An 11,011-nucleotide genomic window follows, 5' to 3' on the forward strand; every position below is an offset into this window, starting at 1 on the left:
TAAGAGCTTTTAAAGTGCAATGATACTTTCAGAAGCCATAATGTGTCAATCGAACCTAAGATTAAGATCAAATTAAGATTGAATTTACTCTTACTGAACCTTCTTGTGAGTTGGAGCTAACGTACGTGGAGGTGGTGGTGGTGCCTTCAAGCTCCCAGGCATCTCACTTTCCAGGCATCTCAAGCAAAACGAACAGAGAGCAGAAAATTTGTATATTAAATTCTGGACTCACACCTTTCTTCTCAGTGGGATAAAACATCCTTGAGAGACCGTTGGACACTTCGCACACGTTCACTTGCTCCACACAAACATCTAAACTAGGTGGTGGAAATCAGCTTGTTGGTAAAGGTAGATTTCTGTTATTAACAATAAATATATTTTAATGGTGGAAAGCATACTGTCAGAAAGCCCAAGATTGTAACATCTGCCAGAAAACGAATCTCCATTTAAATACATAATTATTCCCCATTACCAGAAAGCATTTGTCTAAGGAATACTGGTAAAATGTGTAACAGTTCATTATGCAGGGCTAAATTTGTGTAGAAAGACACAAATCCTGGTTAATTTGTGCAAGGAGGGAAGGTTTAGTTTTGTTTTGCTTTTCAATTTTGCTGTAAAAAGTCTGCTTCTTGAAAGCTTTCCAGGCCAGAGATCAGGTTCCCCCTTTATAATGGGAGCTATTAATGCCTGAAATGGGCCGCTCTAAAGAACCACATGGCGGTTTCACATGGTTTGATAGTTCCAAGATTTTGCTCACTGTGCTTTTGGGACTTTTCTCAGTATTCTCTATAGTGAGATTTTTATTGTATTTTACTCTTTTGTATGGTTTTTGTGTTTGAAAATTTTCCCTTATTCATTGACCAGTAACTTTCTGTCACCCATCTTTGACTTTTCTTCTTACATCTGCATTAAAGCTGTCATTTACTTCTGCTTTTTCCCCTCTCTCCATATTTGACAGCAAAAGCCTTCATCAGCTTTTATCCCTTTTTGTTCACATTATGACATAACCTGCGCAAAGTGGCACAGCTCCCCAATTCTTGTATATAAAATTTGCAACATTTTTTGAGACGGGTCAATGCCCATTTTTGGGATCCTTTTCTTTATCTGAGTACCGTGTTAAAACTTTTTGCAGATGTGAGCTATTCAGGAGCAGCCTGCGGCTGCATGCAGAGATGGGGAAAAGAAGAAAAGGCCTTCCTATTTTGTGATTGCCATAGTAACTCAAACATTGCCAGTGTGTTTGTCGGTTTGGTAGGGCACAGCCAGTGAATTTTATTTCCTGTGCAATCAAGCCCTCTACTGGAGATCATGGCTTGTATGACACAGGGTTACAGAGAGGACAGTGTGCTTGTTAGGCCTGGTATTAAGCATTTCACTTTAAAATAATACCCATTTGTATCCATTTTGTTCAACATAACAACAGCTGCTGTCCTTGGGATGACAGGCTTGCCTTTTTAGCCAAAGTCGTATGACATTTATGAATGAGGCAGGCTCCATTCATTTTCACTACGAATTTGCAGTGGTTGCTTTGGGTTGTTTGAGTCTTTATTTTTTTAAAGCGTGTGGTGAGAGCCAACGTTATCCCAAGAAATTATATTCACGGTTTATGACGGGGGATAATTCAGATTTTTTTTTTTTTGAAGTGCCATGTTATCACTGTAACTTGTGTGGAACCAGGTTAACAAAGAAAGGAGAAAGAAGCAAAGAAAGCATCCTAGGTCAGTAGGATGGAAGCTCTTCATCTGGCCAATAGGTAGGGATGGAGAAGCCATACGGGCCTGAAGCAGGAGCCGTGGACTTCGGGTTCAGCAAGTTTCTGCCTCCTTTTGGGTCATAAGGAGGACTTGCGGCTACAGGTCCCTGCCTGTTTTCCCTGGTTTGGCAGCCACCTCCTCTGCCCCTTGAAGCAAGTAAAAGGGCGAGGACCACACTCACCCTGGCAATGAGTTTTCCACATGGAGGAAGCAGGGAGCTCTACAGCTCTGTGTCTCGTGGTCTTCAACCCCGGTGAGCACTCACTCTGCTGTCTGGTAAGAGCAGGACAATCCTGTTTTTGTCAGACAGCACTTGCACTCCCACCTGAGACAATGCAAAGGAGCAAGGCTGGAGTGAATCATTGGAGTGAACCAAGGCTGCATTTTCCTACCGTAGCTCCTCGCTGCCACCCCTCACAGAGTGAGTCCCAAAGCTGAGGCTGCCCTGAGGTCCTGAGGAACTCAAGACATGGGCACAAGCCCCACAAGTCCCATCAGCTCCTCTCCCAACTTCCCTGCTCCTCCAGCAGGGTTTCCAGAGGCTCCCAGGCCTTTCTTGACTCATCTCTCCAACCTAGGACTCTGCATTCCCTGAAGACTTCCAGCTCCATTTAAATACCCCAAAATAGTCTTTTAAAGTTCTCTTAATCTGGCACATTATGAAGGTGGAAGGAAAGACTCCCTTCTATAAAGCCAGAGGTGAAACTTGGTTTTTCTTTATCTTTTTTTTTTCTTATTCTTTTTTTTCCATTCACTGTGCACCTCACCTTGTAAAACTGCCCTTTTTACTAACTAGATTTTCCTCGATGCTGTGTCTTAATGTCTTCAGTATCCAGTTCACTAGTTCTCACTAGTGAGATGTAGAGAAAGCCAGTGAAGACTGTGGATATCTTTCTATCAACTTTGGAAATGAAATAAAATATTTTGCTTTCATATAGAAACAGAAGCAGTGACATAATACACCAAGCCATCATTAACCAAATCTGCTGGTTCAAAGAGGGTTTTTTCCTCCAATTGTAAAGTTGTTAAGAGATTTGAAATCTCATTTGTTTTGCTTTTCCACTCCAGAGCAGATTTATATCTGTGAGATTTGTAGGTACATCCCATATTTCCACATGGCTCCAACCTTTACTGGGTGGGAGTACAGCCACAGCCATCACCCAGATGAGCTTTTGACAGTGTAAATGCCTGGACTGAACAGACGTTACCCACTAGCCGACAGTCTCTGAGGTTATTTACCCAAATAAGCTCCAGGAAATACAGCACCATGTGCCACAGGGTGAACCCCATCTTCTCCTGCAGCCCTGAATTAAGCTGATGTGGAATGAAGAGGAAAAAAAAAAATGTGTACTTTAGATTGGTGGAGTGGCTGATCTCCTTAACTCTCTTTCCATGAATCGTCTGCTTTCAGGTTGTAAAGGTTAAGTAAAATATTCAGCTATCTCCCTGAAACAAGCAGGATGTATTAATTACTGCCTTTTTCCAGCATCAGCAGAATTTTGAAGTCTTTGCAAAATATTTCCAAAATATTTCCTCAAAATTGTATATTTTAAAGAAAAAAAAAAAAAAGAGTCCTAGAGCAACCAGATTTGAAGCATTCTCTGCTGTGGGTATGATGAGTAGGTTAATTCAGTTTCACTAGAGATGAGGAGCATACTCATGGACTACAAGTACTATGGCAGCACAGGTTTTGTAGAGCAGCTTGGAAGCTTTCTGGATGACAAGCTCACGGGTGGCACTGCACTAAGTCTGTGCCGGACTGCAGCACTCCTGCATCCCTTGCCCATTGCACTGTAAGGCAGGAACATCTGAAAACACCACCACACTCACCACTATGACCAATGGCAGGATCTATGCATCTGAGCATCCAAATTCTGCCCTGAGAGAAATTCAGTGACCTCAATAAGTCTCATATGTAAGCCAGAGACAGACGTTCCTCATTAACAGAAATCTGTATACATTTTGCTCTCTTGTGACCTATCCACTTTTTTAGTACTTTCCCTTTCATCTCTCCCTTTCCTTGCCCCAAACATGCAAGCCCTGGCAGAGCCACCATTTAGAAAATAAACTTCATCATGTTATCATAGTTGACATTATGGTATTCTTTAAATGTTTCTCTGTTTCCATTTCCAGGGATTCTTCCTCCCCCCTTACTGCAGGTAAAAGAATACTGTAGGATTGGCATTTTTGGTATGGTATCCATTGTCTACATACAGTGAAATCAGTCCTGTTGTTATCGGTACAAGTTTTAACTGTAATAAATCATCACAATATAATAATGTAACACTAAGAAGCTTGAAGGTACTCATATCTCCTTGGAGATACCCAAAAGACATCTGGACATGGTTCTGGACAACCTGCTGTAGGTATCCGTGTTTGAAAAGTGGGATTGGACCAGGAGACCTCCAGAGGTCTCTTCCAACTTCAGCCATTCTCTGATGCTAAGTTGAATGCAGGCCATTATAATGATGCTAAAATCTCATTGTGACATTGGTACACTACTGTAAACAGTCTTCAGAAAGTAAAGATAGCAAGAACTGACAAACGATATTGAACTTTAAGGGTAAGAGAGACTATGAAACTTCTTCACTTCTAATTTTCACCAGAATGAATTCAGAGTACTCTTCTGATGTCTATGGATTTGCAAAGATGTAGGAAGGGAATCCTGCCCAAGTCCCAAAGTTCTGAAATAAGAATGTTTTTTAAAGGCCAGGAAAATACAGAAATTCATGAAAACCCATTGTTGTAGAAGACTTCACTTGCATGCCATGTCATGCCATGCCTACTGGCATTATTTGCAAAAGAACTTTTTTTTTCTTTCACGTAGGACTTAATTTACAAGTTTTACAGGCCCAATAAATTTGAATGTTGTGCCTGAATGCAGCTGCTTTCATCATGGTCAGACCTATAAACATGGCTCAGGTTTGATGAGACACTTCTCCTTTCTGCAGGAAGGTCACGATTCACTGGCCAGCAAGGGGTGTTGGGGCTGGGCCTTGCCCTTCTTCCGGGATGATAGGGGTGTACATCTGTCTTCAGAAATAGGTTAGAAATACTAACATCCAGAGGGTGGTGACCTCTGATATAGTGATGCAATATGTCCTTTATATGTTGTGATTAATAGTGATGTAATATGTCCCTTTTTATGTCCTTAATATGCCACTATCCCTACTGATGTAATATGTCCTTTTTTCTCATGAGACCCCACCTGGAGTGCTGTGCTCAGCTCAGTGGACACCGGCAGTCCAGAGGACAGCCACAAGGATGATCAGAGGGCTGGAGCACCTCTCCTGGAGAAGAGAAGGCTCTGGGGAGACCTTACAGAGGCCTTCCAGTACCTAAAAGGGGCCTACAGGAAAGCTGAGCAGGGACTCTTTGTTAGGGGCTGTAGTAATAGGACAAGGGGGAATGGCTTTAAACTAAAAGAGGGGATATTTAGGTTAGATGTTAGGAGGAAATTCTTCACTCAGAGGGTGGTGAGTCCTTGGACCAGGTTGCCCAGAGAAGCTGTGGCTGCCCCATCCCTGGAGGTGCTCAAGGCCAGGCTGGATGGGGCTTTGGGCAACCTGGTGTGGTGGGAGGTGTCCCTGCCCATGGCAGGGGGTTGGAACTGGGAGGTCTTTAAGGTCCCTTCCAATCTTAACCATTCCATATAAATTCCCAGATTTGCTCTAGAGGAACACCTGCTCATTTTTCCCAGAACAGACAGCTAGGAAATACTGAGCTAGTGCACACCAGGCTGAAGCCACTTCTAAGGAGGGCACTGACAGGGCTCTGTGTTTGCCATCCAGGTATGCATGTCTAAAACATTGGTGAAATCTGTCTTTTTCACTATAGTTGTCATATGAAGATTACTACATGACACCTAAAATACTGCTACAGGGAAAATCAACTCAGTTAAGCTCAAAATTTGTAAGACAAAATATCAGTCTAAGCTACTTCCATCACTTTATCCTTTACAGAGAGAGGCTGCAGTGGAACTTAACATCAGTAAAATTCTCCACTGGTATTGCATAGCCTGGTACATTACGTGATATAAGCGCAGCATAAGCAAAATAAAACCTGCAGCCAGCTCCTCCTTGGTGAGGTATACGGTGCACAGCTTCACTGCCCCTGCTTAGGAAGGATGCTCAGACAGGATGTCTAACGGCACAGGAGAGAGGAGAAAACAGCCCTCAGTAGCCATGGCATTTCTTTAGCTGCATCCAGCCCGGGAAGGGTTAAACGCTTTGTGGTGAGGTGGGACAAACTTCCCTTACGCTCAATTCTGTGGCGAGCAGCGATTGTTTTGACACCTGCACTATGTGAGGGATGGCATGGGCTCCTTTGTGGCGCATAATGGCACATCTTCATTATTGTTCTAATACTCTTAAAAAAAAATCCCTAATCTTTCTGTGGTGCCAGTGACTGTAACAATGCTGGGACGTTTTATTTTCTGCTTGCTCTCTCTTTCCCTTAACCCGCTATTGTTGCCATAGCCACGATGGTGCAGTACTGCTGGTTCGGGGAAGTTTCTGTACTGTACCGCCCTGAGCTTATTGTTTAAATCTTTATTATTCAACTGTTCTGAAGATTTACATTTTTAATGGCTCATTTATGTAATCCCATAAATAAAGTAGCAGAAAAGCATCCCACACAAATGAGTGAATTGGGGTTTGAAAAAAGCTGCTGAAGCAGGTCACTCAGGGTCTCAGCTGCGGGGCCTTGATTGGTATCAGCGATATAGCCACTGTGGCAATGGACTTAAGACCACCCAGTCAGCCCCAAAATGGTGCATTACCAAGGAATAGTGGAATGGTGCTATAGTTCAATCTCCCCTATTTATCAGGGAGCAGAGTTCTGCCGCAAAAACCATTTCAGTCCCAGACTCATTTACCTTATTGCTTTGACAGCTGCACCTCTCCTGCAGCAAAGTTTGGATGATTAGCTTTTCCCTGCTAGCAGCTGATGTTGATAGTTTTTTCTTCTTTTTTTTTTTTTTTTTCTTAACCAGTATATTCCTGGGGCTGATAAATTCCCTCTAAAGAGGCTGTGAATTCAAGCACCTGCCTGAAGAATTTGTTTTATAAACCGAGCGCTGAGATGGAGATATGTCCAAACAATTCACTTCTAAAGCTTCTCCCAGCACTCCCCTCGCAGCTCCCTCCCCGCATACAAACCCTTGGCAAACTGCAAATCCTCTGAGAGGGTCTAGCACGCTTGTAGCTGAAGCCCTGATAATGGCACATGGGGAAAATACACCATTTCTTACCTAAAAGTAGATTTTTAGTTGCTGCCTCCAAGAGAGGACGTGCAGCCACTGTGCATCCCAAGGCATCTTTGCTGTAGGACATTTACCTCCTGCTCTGGAGAACAGGGATGAGCAGGGAGCTGATGCCCCACACCTCACACCCTTACATGAGCTCACCGAGATGTCCCACAGGAGAAACCCACCTGACTGAGTACAGCCAGCACTAGCAAGGTCAGAGTAATTAAATAAATACCACGCTGCTGGTATGTCATTTGTCTTAGAGTGGAATTTAGGGCAGTAAGGAAAGACAGGATGATAACATCTCAGGTGCAGAAGCGAGGAGACGCTTCCAGACCTGGGGACCTGGCTGGTGTCCCCTCCGCTGGGACACGTCGCCGCTGCCGTGTCCACGCACGAGGGACGAGCATTTTAAGTGCAAAGACCTCGTTCTGCCCGGCTGCGTGGCGCAGAGTCAAAGGGAGCTGCTCGGAGGCAGCCAGCGGGAGAGGAGACAAAGGCGGGAGAGCACCGGCCGGCCCAAAGGAACAGTGGGGAAGCCAGTAATTGGGCTGCCTCTGCTTGGCTTTTGCCAGGCCGGCAGGTTTGTTTTTCCCAGGCTGGAGCCCAGGCTGAAAGAGAGGCAAAATTATTAAAGATCTCAGCCTAGAGAAGTGTCTAAAAGGAGGCGGAAAAAAAATACTTGGTGGCGGCTGGAGGTGGGTCTGGTAACAAGAGCGCTGTGGGGGATGGCTGTTCTGTCCCGAGAGCAGAGGTAGCTGGGGATTCATTTTCAACAAGCAAAGAAAAATGAAGTTTGGGTAAAATTCATCCCTGTGGACTTATATTGATGGTCTAACTCATTTAAAGTTAGTAGGAAGCAATAGTTCCTGCTGTGGAAAGGTGGAGCCGTGCCTTTCCAGCCTCTTCCTCGCTGCACAGAGTTGGCTGCAGGGATCCAGGTCCAATGGGACCGGCTGGACAGACGGACCCAGAGATCCCCCCGTGTCAGGTCTTGTCCTGGGCAGACGAGGCCAGGAGCCATCCACCACGGCACGCTTCATGCAGGGCTACAGGGCTTTTTGCAGGTATTGCTGCTTTACCCTGCTCCAGCTCATCACCGTGCTGATGCCATCAAACAGCTTCTGGTAAGGCCAGCGGAGGACTGGGACTCTTCTTGAACACATTTACAAAGCACAGTATAGATATAAACCTTTCAACGCGTTCATAACCAGCAGGAGCATCAGAGACTGAACCAGCAATGCCATGAGATCCCAGCGACACAGCTTCTCTGGGGCAAGAATATAGAATTCCTACAGAATTAGGAAGACGCAGACAACAATGAAGCAGAACACCAAGCCGCCTTTCCCCAAACCAGACTTTTGTTGCATTTACCCACTTAATATTAAGCTGCGTGTAATATTGCTCCTGCAGCGCATTCTGCAGCCTCCCCCATTTCTGTCTGCTTGGGTTTCACAGCAAGCAGCACACCGGGGACACGCGGGGCTGGAGGGGAATGGGCACACTCCTGCTGGGGAGGAGGGTGAGGTGAGACCACACCAGGCCTTCTCTGGCTGCCCACTGCCCAGCAAACAAGAGGCCACATCCCTGCACTCTCCCTACCACACCATGGTCCTTTCCTTCTCCTTCATGTCCTCCTTGAGGAAACTTAACCTCCACAAGCCGGAGCCCTGCTGTGGCCATCCCACTTGAGTTGTGACTGCAGAGGCACAAGCCAAGGATCTCCAGAAGGTGAGCTTCACTGAAACTGCCGAACACATGCACACGTTAAGTTTTCCTTTATTATTCTGGACACCTTAAGCCAGCTACAACTGTCAGAGTCAACAACTGAGTTTCAGGGCCTGTGCCTCGAGGCTGACAGACATGAAGGGCCTTTGCCACCTCAGCACAGAGCTGAGACGGGTCAGGACGGATGGGAAACATGGAAGACTGGCCCCTTGTGCTGTACCTGCCACCCAGGAGAGCTCGAACCAGGTGGGATGTGGTAACTTGGCTTCCTCCCACATGAGGTGGAACGGGCAGCGGGGTGGGCAGGAGGCAGGCAACAGCAGGGTTACCTTTCTGCTCAATAGCAGGACCTGGGGGCTCTCTGGGTTGTACCTTCAGCGTTAGAGTCCAATTAAATCCTGTTACGTTGGTTTTCTACCATAGTCTTTTCTCATTCCTACCATTAAAGGTACCGTTGCCTTCACTTTCTGGCAAAGCTTTTATTAGGATTTTTGCCTTTGTGACTGCTGTGTCATATCCTTGTAACACACACTTTTTGGGACAATGTCCCAGCCCACAGTGACACTGAAACAGCAAGAACGTGAGTCTATTTGTCCTGTCATACCCCAGACCATAACCACACTGCACAAGTGATACAGAACGCCTGAGATCATCAGCATGAAGCCATGTTGCAATTTTCTGAAAGCATCCCTAAGTAACTACGCTGGGTATCCTTACCTTTCAAATCCCCATTTACAGAGAAGAAACTAAGCCCAGGATCTGTCCTGCTCACTGCCAAACCCGCTGTGGTTTGCCACATCCATGGTCAGACTCATGGCAGCGGTTGGTCTGGAGGCGAAAGGGCTGCACAAGCCTGTAGGACCTTATTGCACACCAAACGGCGACATTGGCAGGCTGGTGGCCATCTGCAGAGCAGCCGAGAGGACTGAAGAAGAGTGAGAAACACAGTGTACGCTATTTATGATCCTGCAAAATCTATACTCTTCTTGTTCTCCCTTACGGAAGTTTATTCTCGTTGTGTATAGGCAGAGATTCAGTTCTTTCAGTTTTGACAGATACAGCCTTCTGGAAGCATTTTAAAAGGTGCAGGTCAATAGCCTGAGAGTTACTAAAACCATATGTGATAAAGACTAAGCAATACCAAACTGATATATAAATTTTTAAAAGACACATCTACAGCATTGATTTCAGACACTGAGAGGCTGCTAGATATTTGGCATAAAATTATTTTTTTCCTGTATTAAGACTATCCTCTCTAGAAGCCTAAAAATGAGACTGTATAATTTGCAAATTTTTAAGGCTTTTTTTATTAATTGGAACTATGCCCTCTTTAACATTTACTGTTGACTATTTCCCATCGAGAGTCAATAAAACAAAGACTGTACATTAATGCAGAAAAGAGTTTTATTCATAGAGTGTGAGCTACAACGGGATTATTTGCAAGTGCAAAGATCACTCACATGAATAAAGATTTGGTGGATCAGTTACTCTACTGATAAAATGAATGAAGTCCGTCTCCAAACATAATCCAAATATGTTTTCTTGCTACTTATTCAAGCAAGTCTACTTTCGTGTTGTTCCAGTTTAATTAACTGAAAACATATAATTATTAATGAGAGCTCTGATGGGACAGTAGCGGAAACATGCTTCTCAGTGATGAACTTGCAGCCAAAACACAAAAAACAGTTCTGTTTGTGCAGGAAAAGCAACCCCCTCCTGCTACATTATCCCATTCATCTAAAAACATTTACATCTCCTTTGTCAACTAGTTTTCAGTAGAAATTTTATAATCACTAAGGAACACTGTTAAAAGCGTGCCTCAAGAAACTCCTGTGAAGTAAACTTGGATCTGTCTAAAAACAGGGTCTATTTTTCCTTCTAAGTTTTATACATCAAATCTCTTAGGCTTTTCTTGCACATTCATTGCTTTCGTGATTCATCGTAAATAATTCAAACTGGACTTACAAAGGAGATGAGGTTGTACAATGAACATAAGAGCCACATGTTATATCCCTGACTTAGTCAAAACTAATAAAAGTACATTATAAAATTCGATCATAAAATGTTTTCTCCTCTTTTACACTGCTTTGTGATCTACATTCAACATCAGCTTGGTGAAAATAAACCTTTTTTGAGGATTTCTGTCCAACATAATAATGAAGTCTGATTAAACAGTTCTTGTGGCTATGGCAAGAGCAATACTCTCACCTGAATAAACTCTGTTATCTGTACAATATGCACTGAAACTAAACACAGACAACATTGACAGCTCACAGATAAA

This window comes from Anser brachyrhynchus (assembly GCF_964034855.1).
Source record: "Anser brachyrhynchus genome assembly, chromosome: 1".
Lineage (NCBI taxonomy): Eukaryota > Metazoa > Chordata > Aves > Anseriformes > Anatidae > Anser > Anser brachyrhynchus.